Source organism: Jaculus jaculus, chromosome 12, assembly GCF_020740685.1.
Source record: "Jaculus jaculus isolate mJacJac1 chromosome 12, mJacJac1.mat.Y.cur, whole genome shotgun sequence".
Classification (NCBI taxonomy): Eukaryota; Metazoa; Chordata; class Mammalia; order Rodentia; family Dipodidae; genus Jaculus; species Jaculus jaculus.
Window position 1 is genome coordinate 29939783 of NC_059113.1, and position 13389 is coordinate 29953171.

Here is a 13389-nt window from a genome sequence, read left to right on the forward strand (position 1 = left end):
TCTGCTGAAGAAACCAAAGTATCAAGACGAAACCAGTCCCATCCTGCAATTCCAGTGGAAAAGCAATGAGTTGACAGCATGTCATATGGAACCTGGATTCTTTCTGAGTCCTTCTGTGATGCCACCTACTTCTAGGGTGTTAAGTCACCTCACCCACCAACTCTTTTCCAGTAGAGGCAATGAAAGGGTTGGAGGGGTGGGTAGTCACACTTTCCCCATAGTTACCTTTCTTCTGAAGCAGATGTCATTAAGATCATGACTGACCTAGCTAGTGAGCAGCAGTCTGTGAACCAGTGATCGCGAGCTCAGGTATAGGCGGCTGTGACAAAGTCAAGTGGGAGAGGAGAGTCTATTTAGCAACACTGTGCCAAACAGACACACCTGACAGCAAGTATTAAAACTGGGACCTCATTTGAAATGGGTATGGCCAGGTCTGGGGTAGAGTGCAGTGGTACGGTGCTTGCCCAGCATGTGTGATTCCGTGTTCCCATCCCGCACATAAACAAGAACAATACAGAAAACAAAGTTAGGTGAGTACTATCTCAATTACTGAACTCAGAAATGTCACTGCCAAATTTTCCAATTAAATACTAATCTTCTCTTAAATTAAATAGTAATCTTCTCTAAGTGACCAAAAGAAATCCAGAGTAAAGTCAGGGCACCAGAAGAGACTGTGAAAGGTCCTTCATCCCCTGATTCCAGAAACAATACTGAAAACATGGCAAACAAATAGAAACCCAGGTTTAGATGACTCCAGGGGAAACATTTACATTTTCATACATGCTCCTTTTTATGATACCTTTCTACCTAATACCTCATCTGGAGGTCCTTACACACTGGTGAGCAGCATAATTGACAATAAAGACTAGCTCAGACAGATGCTGGGCTCCACCCCCACAAGTCTGAATCAGTAGGTCTTGTGTAGGCCCAAGAAGCTGTAATTCTCATAAGGTCCAAGTCATGTGAGGTATCACGGCCACACCATGGCAACCACTGTCTGCCCTAACCCTTAAACTCTGAAGGGAAGTGGACACTAGCTGGTCATCATTCTTTGGACTGAGGCACACGTCTACTCGAACCAACAATTCAAGAATCCCTCAGCCATTTCTCTCCTCTGCCGGCTAAATAATAGAAGTTCTCTAACCTCTTATTATAAGTATCATTTCCCAACCCTTCAATCATTTTGACTCCTGAGGTTCTTTGTTAAGTCTCTCCAAGTTCCTTTCAATTATGGAGCCATGAATGAGCCCCCAGAGCCTGAGTCAGAGACCAGCTGTGGCTGGCGTCAAGAGCTGAGTGACTCAGATCCAAGCCGTGTGCACAGTCACTGATGTCCAATAGCCAAGCCTGGCCTGTAGGCTCTCGAGTCAGGCGCCTCCGACTCCGTTAAGAGCTGCAGTAATGCTTTGCAGGCCTTCATAAGGCTCATTTGAATGAGAAGCTCAAGGCTCTGTCTTACCATCCAGACAGGTGACATTCTAAGCCAGAGCAGGGACAGGTGACATGTGGGACCTACAACTCACGGTCAGATTTTCATCTCCATTCCATCTATGGAGATGAGTGTTTCTGCCTGTTGGATTTGACCTGAATTTTATAGCACACCACTACACCCAGGTGCAGTGAGACTTTGGATCCTCTTTACCCTTGTGTCTGCTGCATAAACTTAAGCAGAGCAAAACAGGAATTCACTTTAACATTCCCTCCCTGCCACACCATGAGTTAGGAAATAAAGCTTAGTGACATAATGTAACCTTTCTGTGCCGGAGGGTCCATATCCATTAATCAGTATTTTTACTAGTAAAAAAAAAATTTGCAGGGGAACAGGGAACAAGAGTGGAGGGCAAGGCTCTGTGGCTGGCACCGTCCTCACCTCCCCAGCCACTGCCCAGGACGAAGCAGCATCGGACACAAGAGCCTGTCCCAATCCTGTGTGGCAAGTGCCCAGATAAACCAATAGCTAGCATGCCCTTAACTGCCCCCCCACCCTCTTGTTTCTCTTTTCTCCCTTTTCATATTTTGCCTTTTGCCAGTTTATTTACTGCGTGTCAGGGGCCCAGTTTCTGGGCACCACTGGGGTTTAGCACATGAGTTCTTTGCAAGTAGGAACTATGCTTTCTTTGTGCATTGTATGCGCTCTGGGGGCGCTTAGTGCATACTGAATAATAACAGCAATTCTAGTATTTCCCAGAGAAATCAGCATTCCTTCTAGCAGTCAGCCACAAACTGACATCCAAGACAGGCAAAGCCCAAGAACTCCGTCTGCTCACTCTTCATTTTAGATAACAGTTAAAACTGAAAATACCACAACTTACTTCTATAAAACTACCTTTTGAAAGAGAATATTCTAGGGATGTGGTCATGAGCAAAGGCAACCTGTTATAGAATGTAGTTCTCATGTAGCTATAAAGTCACCAGCTGAGAAAAACCCTCATTAGGGGGCTGGGGACGGAACTTACGAGGTAGACTGCTTGCCTAGCATGTGTGACGCCTCAGTTCTGTCCCCCAGCATCACGCCAAGCAGGGAGCCGGGAATAGACTCCCTGACAAAATCCTTGGAGCTTCTGAGTAGAGGGTTATACTCTAGGACTTAAAGAAACTGTAAAATAACCCCACTTCATTAGCAGCTGTCCTGTAAAGCCTCTGGATCGCAGCTTTTATAGAGGCAGGGGCTGGGGTGACAGCAGCTCCATAGCACCTGAGGTAAGACTTGCAATGGTGGCAGCCATGCACAGCACCTGTGACCAAGCTGGGCTCCTGTGAGTAGCAAGACTGCTTGTGTTTCTTGATATGTGGCTTCCCATTTGAACTCGCTGTAACCTGTCACACCCAAGGTCACAACAAATGGGAGCTTCCACTCATGAGGGACCATGGCAAGTACCATGCCATGGCGCATACTGGATACCAAGCAGCAAAGGGAATCATGAAACCAGCAAGCACAGGAGACCCAACACTGCCACTTACATAATTCCAGGCTGAGTAATGTCTCCTCCTCTATGCACCTCAATCACTCTCACGGCATGCAAATCACTAAAGCATGCACTCTGGGAGTGTTTATAAGCACCTTAGCAACTCGCCCTGAAACACATGCTCCCTACGAGAAGAGAATTCTACAGAAACTTTTGTTAAATTAAAAATGGACAAATTCTAATCAGCTTTTCTTTTGTGAACAAAACCTACAATTAATCAAATGAATTTTAGCCTGAAAACCAGCACAACTAGAGAACACCCTTAAGAACCCTCCACCAGGCCGCCCAGCAGCTTAGGAGCAGCTTAAAGTTAAGGACGGTAAGTGTGGCATTCTTGCAATGAGGTCCATTATTAAGTATTTGCTGGAATTTGCTACTGCTAAACATGACAGTGACTTTTCCGTTATAATTAATCTGGACTACACGTTTCTCTTCTGCTCAAAAAAAAAAACAAAAAACCAAACCTAAGAAAAAGTTTCTCTCTAAAAATAGCCCAGGAATTCAGCTCTATTTTCCATTCTTACATTCTTTTCCTACTAAACATATCAGTGCAACATTTCCTTTCATTGTTGACACTTTATATGTCATTGATATTTAAAATCATATAGCACAAAGCAACAATATGTTCTTTAAATAAAGCTTTGTGAAATAGGAAAGGAGCATTCACAATACTAATACTAAGGAAGGCTGGCCTTCCTTCTTGCTCTAAGATGGAGACATGGAAGCTTAACTGTTTCATTAGAATCAATATTCTTAGGACTGATGAAATTTGCATGCTAATCGCGGAAGAAATTTTTGCCTGTTTGGTGTTGTCATAACCAGCTGCCTGACATGAAGTTAATCTAATTAAGCAAGGTGACGTGGATTTAGTTGGAAATAGTCAATATTAAAATCTCAAGTTTGCTTCAGTCTGCATTTCCGTTGGTAAGGACTACAGAGATTTCATGCCTCTGGATAACCAAATCAACCTGAAGACACTTCAAAACAGTCTCTAAAGCCTTCCTCCTCAATTGATCCATATAAAGTCCTTCTCTTTAGCAGTGCTTGGGTCTATACGATCAAGCATGAAATCTTCCTTCATAAAGAAGCTTGCCACTTGAACATTTAACAAGATGACATATGATGCTCTCTTGTTTCTGCTGCATAAACTTGAGCGGGGTGAAACAGGAATTTACTTCTAACATTCCCTCCACCCCCACGAGTTAGATTACCATTGGAAATAAAGCTTAGTGACACAATATAACACTTCTGTGGAGAGGAGCCATTTCTACCAATAAATATATATATATATTTTTACAGGTTAAATAAGTGCTAATCTACAGATTGCTTTTGCAAAAATAAAAAACAAGAATCAAGTACTTTCTTAAGCAAGGCAGGCTGCTTAGAAGAGCCCACATGGGAAGAGAAGCTCGTGCCAGCACCCTGAGGTGGCCCTCTTATAGCACATTCCCCCACATATCCAGTTCTGCCAACAGATAGAAGGTTACCACGACAGTTACATTAGGAAGATTTAAGGTGCAGAGAACAGAGAGAAGTGTTTAAAATGTCCCCAGTACTTACAAGCAGTCTCAAAGGAAATCTGAACCACGGCTCTTCCGAAGTATGCTCTCAGACCATAAACACAATTCGAAGTCTAAAATAGATCTCCTATCACAGTAGGCCCAGAAGTCACATTTCAGCTCCCTAACTTCTACTTGGGTAAACAGTTTTACAACTCATAGAACAAACCCTGACTAAAATTAACTGCAGCCGAGCAGCAGGCAGGAACACGCTGGTTTGCATCATGTGGGCAGGGATTTATTCACTAGGACAACACTGGTGTCCTCTTAATGGGAGCTCTGGCCAAGGGGCGTGCCCTGGTGAACAATACCTAACACCGTGGTTATGCTAATTACTGAATTTCAGCCAGTAATCCTAACTTCTCCTAAATTGGTTTTGCAAGTATTGGCAAAGAAAGAGTACTCAGCTCTTTTTTTTTTTTTTTTTTTTTTGGTGACAAGCAGTCACTTGATTTTTAGGCACTTGAACCAGACAGCTCAGCTCAGGCACAAGGTGGCAGCACTGCTTGCTCTTCTTAGAAAAGTAGCGTAGGGGCATTTGTGAGATTAGTGCAGCATGATTATTAGATGAGGTGCTTTGGTGAAGTTAAGTAGGCAACCAGTACACACGCCAGGTATCTATCAATGAGTTTCCTTCCAGAGAAAGCTTTCTCCAATAGATAAGGAACCAAGTATATCCACTTGCTTCTGGCTTTGTCTTTTGCACTTCCCAAGGAGTTGCCAGCAGCACACGGGCCCACTCAAACATCACAGCTGAGAACAGGCACTTTCAGTATTTACAAGAGCTATGTCCCTGGCAAGCAGTATTTTAAAGTGCCTTTAGCTGTGGCTTATTGGGAGCTGGAAAAGCTGTCCTCTGCAGAGGACTGACTGGCCATCCTCAAAGCATAATGAAACTCATGCCAATAGTTAAACTTATTTAAAAAAAAATGAGAACATGAAACATTCTTTAAAAACCATTAATGCCCTTAATGAGCGCAGGTTAGAACAAAGGCAGAGACTTGCGCAGGACCTTCTGCGGATGATTCAGACTGGCGTGCTTAGGAGGCCAGATCTGATGATACTGCTCTGACTGGATGCATCATGAAAGCCCTTCATAAACATCGAGCAAACCTCCCAACAGCCATTCTCCCTCAGACAAGCAGAGAGCAACTTAACAACTTGAACGACACTGGGTCACTCTACCTTCCGAACCCCCCTCCGCCCCATGACATACTCCTATTAACTATGTACGTATAATCCTATGGCTGTTTTCACAGCTGTTTGTTTTCCTAATTTAAAAGTGTTATATGCTGAAAATTCTGCATTTTATTTCAGAACCCTAACAGAATCATGGATCATGAGAAAGTATTCCAGGATCTCTAAAAATTAAATCTAGATAGGCTTTCATTCTCAGCAACTTATTATTTTCAAATCTGACCTGGGTCTGGATTCAAACACAGATGGGGAAAAAAATTCTAGAATTCACTGTAATTCCTAGTTTTTGAGAGGGTGATATAAAATAATCAAAGCTTAAGGGGAAAAAAAAAATATATCATGCTGGAGAGATGGCCTAGTGGTTAAGGCACTTGCCTGGGACGCCTAAGGAGCGAATAAGACCGACTGCAGTTCAACTCCCCAAAACCCACATAAGCCAAACACACAGGTGATGCATGCACCCAAGATGGCACATGCATCTGGAGTTCAATGTACAAGCTAGAGGTTCTGGCATGCCAATTCTCTGCCCCCCCCCCCCCCCCCCGTCGCCCAGTCTCTCTCATTAAAAAAATAAATAAAGGCCGGGCATGGTGGCACACACCTTTAATCCCAGCACTTGGCAGGCAGAGGTAGGAGGATAACCATGAGTTCAAGGCCACCCTGAGACTCCATAGTGAATCCCAGGTCAGCCTGAGCTGCAGTGAAACCCTACCTTGAAAAACCAAATAAATAAATAAAATCAACCTATTATGGACGAAATTTGTTGGATGGTAGCTGTGGGGCTAGAATGACGTAGGTTCAAAATGTAATGTGCCAACCTAGGGGCTATGTGACCTTAGGAACCTTACTGACCTGTGTGTTTGTTTCCTCATCTGTAAGATGTGGACAATAACGCAGACATCAAAGGACAGCTGAGAACTCCAGATGCCGTGCAGCAGTGGCACACAGGAGCTCTCAGTAAATGGCTCTGGCATCATGACCATCCATGTCAGCAGAGGCGCACCGCTGCTGATCAATGAGGTATTTACTGCATGAGGATCAAAGGCTTCCTACTCTTACGGCTCCAAGCTTCAAAATATCAGAAGTTAAAGAGTTTCAATGACTGGTGAGCATTTCAAGGAGACTTGGGTCCGCAAATGCTTTAAACTCTGCTACTCCAGCAGCGTGTTACCTCCTATAGGACAGAATCACAGTTTGGGATACTGACTGGATAATGCACAGGAAAGGCCCAGCTGGGTAGACTGTGGACAGTGTCCCATTCACCTCTGTCTCACCCTCAGGCAGTCCCTTTCCACGGTGACTTTGGGCTTGGGCAGCAGGATGATAGCACACAGAACTTAAGAGTCTTGAAAGTGCTGGCCTCTGAACCTGGAGACTAACTATTCCAGAGCAGTCCTGGCAGGGTGGCTTTTGTAGGAGACCATGTGCAGCAGAGCCATTACTGTTGAGCTCTCTGCCCCAGTTTGACTGCAATCACCTAATATGTGTGTGAATAGTCCCTCCCCTAACTATGTGCTCCCCCTCAATTGCTTATGGCAGAGATCAGGCAGGCCAGCTCAGATTCAAATCAAACAGGAACCTACAAGATAGTGAGATACAAGAAAGGCTTGGGGCTTCTTGTGACTATTGCTATATTTGAGACAGCATCTTACTCGGTTGCCGAGGCTGGCCTTGAACTCACAATCCTCCTGCCTGAGTATCCCAAGTGCTGGTTTTACCAATGTGTGCCACCATGCCTAGCCACAGTTGTTGTTTTAAGCTAATATTAGGTTGTTCATTCTGCCGTAAAGTTCACCAACATATATGTATTCAAAACATATTCATACTTCCATCCTAGCCTGGCATGCAACCTTCACTAGTCACTCTGTTTTATACTTCAGAAATGAATTGAGTATCCTTTACATATACAAGGACAACTTTAAAAAGAATAAACAGCCTTTTCTTCACCATCCATTTTCTGACAGTGTTAAAAAAAAAAAAAAAGCGCAGTAGTAAACTCTTCAAGACAGTTTTTTGCTTGTTTTATTATTTTCTTCAAGGTAGGGTCCTAGGCTGACCTGGAAGTCACTCTGTAGCCCCTGGCTCACTCAAACTCATGGCAATCCTCCCATCTCTGTCTCCTGAGTTCTGGGATTAAAGGCATGTATCACCACATACCTTTTTAAAAAAACATTTTATTTATTCATTCATTTATTTAAGAGACAGAGAGGCAGATAGAGAGAAAGAAAGACTGGGCATGCCAGGGCCTTTAGCCACTGCAAACAAACTCCAGGCGAATGTGCCACCATGTGCATCTGGCTTATGTGGGTCCTGGGGAATCGAACCAGGGTCCTTAGGCTTCATAGGCAAATACCTTAACCACTAAGCCATTTCACCAGCCCCCAACACACACCTTTAAGACAGTTAAAAAAAATTTTTTTTGATACATACTTAACTCACCATAATTTTATGATATAATTTACATTGGGACTGTGACAGCAGCAGCAACATTGTCTTTAACCCCTGAGCCATCTCTCCAGACACCCTAAAGGCAGTATTATCACTGCTGTTGTTTGAATACTTAATAACAATTAATATTTTTAAAGTGTATTAGAATTCAACTGGGAAAAATTTCATACTACCAGTAGTTCCTCATTTAGCTAATGTGTTAAACCTTTGATTCTTAGTACTATGAAACCTCCAAGCTTTGCAAGATTTGTATGAACAAGAAAGATGCCTGTGACATAGAAAATGGTACTGCTGCCTTCAAGCCTTATAAACTGATATGAAACTGGACAACATTAATAAGCTTTGACCATATGAAGGAGTAATTAGTAACTATCCCAATGGAGAAGAATTCACTCCCATAGGAATATAAAAGGAGAAGTAGTTTCCAGCTACATTAATCAGAAAAGTCATTCTGAAGGAAATGACCTTTGAACTGAGGCTACTGCATGCTATTCAAATTTTCTGTAGCCAAAGGAGTAGAAAGAACATTAAACAGAAGCAAGGACGGACACAAGCAGACTCAGGAAAAAAGGACAACTAAAACTGGTGTCTAGGGAGTAGTTTAGATTCAGATTTCAGCTCCGTCAACTGATGCTATTTTGACCAATGACAAGTTACTTGATTTCTCCAAATCTAGGCTACCAAGGATCTAAAAAAGAGCACAGTCCACAGCAAGGGCCTCAGCCCAGTCCAGCTTCACTGCTTCCTAGCTGGGTTTCAGTCGCATCTCTAAAATGAGGATAACACATCCCTATGGTATACGTTACTGTGCGAATGAAATGAGTTTGCACCTGCAAAGCCTGCAGGAGTGTCTGGTATATTTTGTGAAATACATGTTTATGCACAAAATGAGATAAAGAAAAAGACAGATACTCTTTGTGTATGTGTGTGGGGGGGTGGAAATCCAGGGCCTGGCACATGCTAGACAAGCATTCTACCACTGACCTACATCCCCAGGCTTCACCAGACAGAGATGTATATGAATATAGGTGTTCAAAATGCTAAGTATATTTTAATGTTTTTCCCTTCCTTCTTTGGTTCACGGAGATTTGTAGTAGAGTGTAAGGTTCAAACATGGTTTCTCAAGCCCAGCCTCCGCTCAGCTATAAGAACGGAGAATGTTCTCCCTCCACGCTGAGCCTCGGGGCTTCCTCCTTTCTCTGTGGGGAATAACTCTGCCCTTGACACAAGCTGCTGTGTTTGTCAACACTGGTACACAGGCCCCACATGGAACCTAGCTTCAAAATAACCTATGAAAAAATAAACCTTAAGTTAAAAAAAACAAACATAGGGGTTGGAGGGATGGCTTAGTGGTTAAGGCGTTTGCGTGCTAAGTCTAAAAACCCAGGTCTGGTTCCCCAGTATACACATAAGCCCGAAGCACCAGGTGGCACATGAGTCTGGAGTTTGTTTGAAGTGGCTGGAGGGCCTGGAGCTCCCACTCTCTCTCTCTCTTTCTCTCAAATAAATAAATAAAATAAAAAATTAAAATAAAAACCATAGGCCTATTATGTACAATTTTAATTTCTATAATTACCATTTAAGCTAATTTAAAACATCTGTTTGGGGGCAAAGTTGAACATTAGATTTAAAGCCATGTTAATTCAAAAGGGAGGCTCACAAAAGCTTAACATCAAGATTAATTGTGCTTAAAATAGTTATGACTCCAAATTGAAATACTCTATGCTGGGAGCATCATGCATGCGAGGCAAGTGTTTTACCACTAAGCTACACCTAAGTCCTGAAAATACTGTTATTCTTTCCTGCTTGAAAATGCCTTTAAATACATTATCATTATGTGTGTCTATGGACAAGAGGAAAAGGATGGAAGGAAAAAAAGATGGACAAAAAGAAAGGCAGACAAAAAGAGAGAACCGTTACTTTTTCAGATATAAAAAGGTAAAATTCAACCATCACAAATAAGACTTTATTCTAAGTTTTATGTTGGGTAAAATCTGAATTCATGACTTGTGCTGCATTGCGAACCACAGACATCCACTTCTCAGTTTACTCCACCCAAGTGCAGGAAAACTAAGGATCAGGCAACAAACAGGTGATATCCTAAATATTTTGGTACATTAATACCAGGTGCTATTTTTTCGGTGATGAGGAATGACGTCCTGGGCTCTCCTTCCTGGTAGACAAGAACTCTACTACTGAGCTGTATCTCCACCTCTTCTTGTATTTCTGAAACTGCATCTCACTAAGTAACTCCAACTAGCCTTGAACTCATTCTGTAGCCCAGCTAGGCCTTGAACTTGCCATCTTCCTGCTTCAGCCTCCCAAGTAGCTGGGATTAAAACCTTGCACCAGCAGGTCTTGGTCAGGTGTTAATTCTTGTTACTTCAATAATGCTTCACAGCCTTCAAGTCTTTGTCAACATCTTATTTTTGTTTCCTTCCTTCCTTCCTTCCTTCCTTCCTTCCTTCCTTCCTTCCTTCCTTCCTTCCTTCTTTCCTTTCTTTCTTTTTTTTTTTTTTTGAGGTACGGTCTTACTCTAGCCTGACCTGGAACTCATTATGTAGTCCTGGGCTGGCTTTGAACTTACAGGGATCCTCCTACTTCTGCCTCCTGAATCCTGGGATTAGAGGTGCGACCGCCAAGCCTGGCTTGTATCTTCTCGGCGTTTCCACAGAGCTGGGCTGCTGGGCTCACAGGCAGCTCAGCATCGCCGCTCTAACGCTACTTAACAGAATTCTCTCTACCATCCACCGAAGAGGGACTGTTGCAAAAACCATATAGTGCACATAAAAGTAACTGAAGTCGGGCTTGACAAAGATTTTAAAAAATTATATACATATGCACTTCTCTCTACAGGTAAATATATATGTGCACTTACACTAGGAAAAGAAATAATGAAAGGGAATTACTGGTTGAATCTTGTAGGTGGTAAAGAATTTTCTTTGGAGTTCTGGGTTGTTAGCTTGCTACCTTATTTCTTTTTTGTTTGTTTTATTTTTATTTATTTGAGAGTGACAGGCAGAAAGAAAGAGACAGAGAGAGAGAGAATGGGTGCACCAGGGCTTCCAGCCTCTGCAAACGAACTCCAGACACGTGCGCCCCCTTGTGCATCTGGCTTACATGGGTCCTGGGGAATCGAGCCTTGAACTGGGTCCTTAGGCTTCACAGGCAAGCGCTTAACAGATAAGCCATCCTCCAGCCCATTACCTTATTTCTTGAGGACAGGGGATCTGTAGGGTAAGACTGAAAGGGTCCTCATGGGGACACCCGAAGCTGCAGTTCTGCCGTTTGTAGTCTCAGGCGTGTTCACAGCTCTTGTGGCCTTGCTCCTGTGCCATCGACTCCCTACCGCCTGGAAGACTTGGGCTGAAGGGAGACACGCCATACGGCTGCAGACAACACTGTACTAGTTCCTTTGAAATCAAGAACTTATTTTCTAATTTCTAATGGTTTTGCTGCAAATTGACATGATCTTTTCCTAACCAGATAATGTGAGAAATTCAGGGAAGGCAGTTAAAAAATCCACTGAAGACATGAAATGTTCACAAGAAATTCAAATTGCTCTTGGCTACCAAGTATCAATGGAAGGGCACTGCTGGCTGAATGTACCCCAGGGAGTGCTCGTTTCTCAAGCAATAAGCAGAAACGAAAACAAAAGCCCCTCAAACTCAAGAAGGTTCCACAACTCAGCTCTAAGAACCATAATAACCCCAAATTATAATAATCTAAGGAGTGCTCAGAGACACCAGAGCCCCGTTCTTACAGAGGCACTACTTCTCAAGAGTCCTGGGACAGCCGTGGTTGTCTGTAGACTACAAAATAATAGACAATTATCCATTTTAGACCTTAATGCTTTCATTGTAAGAGCTGGTTTCATTTTTCTTTGACATTATAGTCTTGTCTCTCAAATTGCCAAAAGGGGATTTATTCCCAGTCCTTTTGACTCAGACTTATCAAAAAATGTTCTGCAAAAATAATAACAGAAAATTATCCTTTTCATTTCCCCCAACTGAGAGCCTTTCACGTAAGCCATGTTGAAAAAAAGAAGCTCTGGGCAGAACCGGATTCCTTCAAGACTTGCAATAAAACAAAACCCATCTTTTAAAATAGGATAGATAGAAATGGAAGACAGGCAATATTCCCACCAGTATTTTGAATTTATAAAGAAGAGCCTAGTTCTCACTTGCAGTTATTAAAGGAATGAACAGCTGCTCACACAGAGTTTTCCACTTGTTCACACACACACAGGGCTGTGGAACACACCTCACACGAGGCTGTAAGTCACTGTACTCTGAGTTCCAAACAGTCATCCCTTCTTGGAAAAGTTTTGTGGTGGTCAGTGTTCAGAAAACAGAATTCAAATAAAGGGCAAATAACTCCAGACATGCATCCTATCCTAATATTCCAAAGAGTCTCTCTGAAATCATTGACTAAATAAAGCAATTTCTCTTGAAACCAACTTAAACTATCCTAGATAGTTTTTAAAAAATGGAAGAACAAATCATATTTAGGCTACAATTCTTTAGAATCTGTTAGACAATTCTGAGACATAAGGAAGAAAAAAATGTATTTAAAAATATCCAAGAGAAGGGTTAGATAGCAGCTACCACATAAAGACCAGGTGTGAGATCAAAATTAGATACATTATGTCTAGAGATGTGTCCACATATAGGTATCTTTAGATCAGTAACCAAATTAGCAAAACCTGATGGGCTAAGCAAGTAGCTGGCACCACCATCCTGCTGACCAATTTTCTTTTTTTTTTTTTAAATCATTCTTATTTATTTGAGAGTGACAGACAGAGAAAGAGGCAGATAGAAGGAAAGAGAATGGGCACACCAGGGCCTCCACCAACTGCGAACAAACTCCAGATGCGAGTGCCCCCTTGTGCATCTGGCTAACGTGGGTCCTGGGGAATCAAGCCTTTAACCGGGGTCCTTAGGCTTCACAGGCAAGCACTTAACCGCTAAGCCATCTCTCCAGCCCCTGATGATCAATTTTCAATCTCACTCAGGAACTTCTTGAGAGTCTCAGGAGTTAAGGATGCCAGATCCTCTAACAGTCAATGTTTGGGTACACTGTAAGAGCTGGTCTGAGCCTTCCTAGTCCCACATGATAAATATCATATACTTTGATTTTTCCTCTTTTGTAAAAGTATGAAAAGCAACAGAAGACCACAAATCTGCTATGCCTCCCTAGCTAACCAGAGCCATATTTAC

General features: G+C 42.6%; 1 protein-coding gene across 5 annotated transcripts in view; it reads right to left on the bottom strand.

Moving 5' to 3' along the window:
• The window catches only part of Slc20a2 (solute carrier family 20 member 2), a 110046-nt gene that overhangs the window by 66577 nt on the left and 30080 nt on the right, over positions 1-13389 (bottom strand). The window contains exon 1 of one of the 5 annotated variants that reach the window (XM_045130979.1): positions 4527-4696. The exons of the other annotated variants lie outside the window; for them this stretch is intronic. The gene's annotated coding sequence lies outside the window, so the exon portion shown is untranslated. Of the gene's footprint in view, positions 1-4526; positions 4697-13389 lie in introns of those variants that run through there. 5 annotated transcript variants of the gene reach the window in all.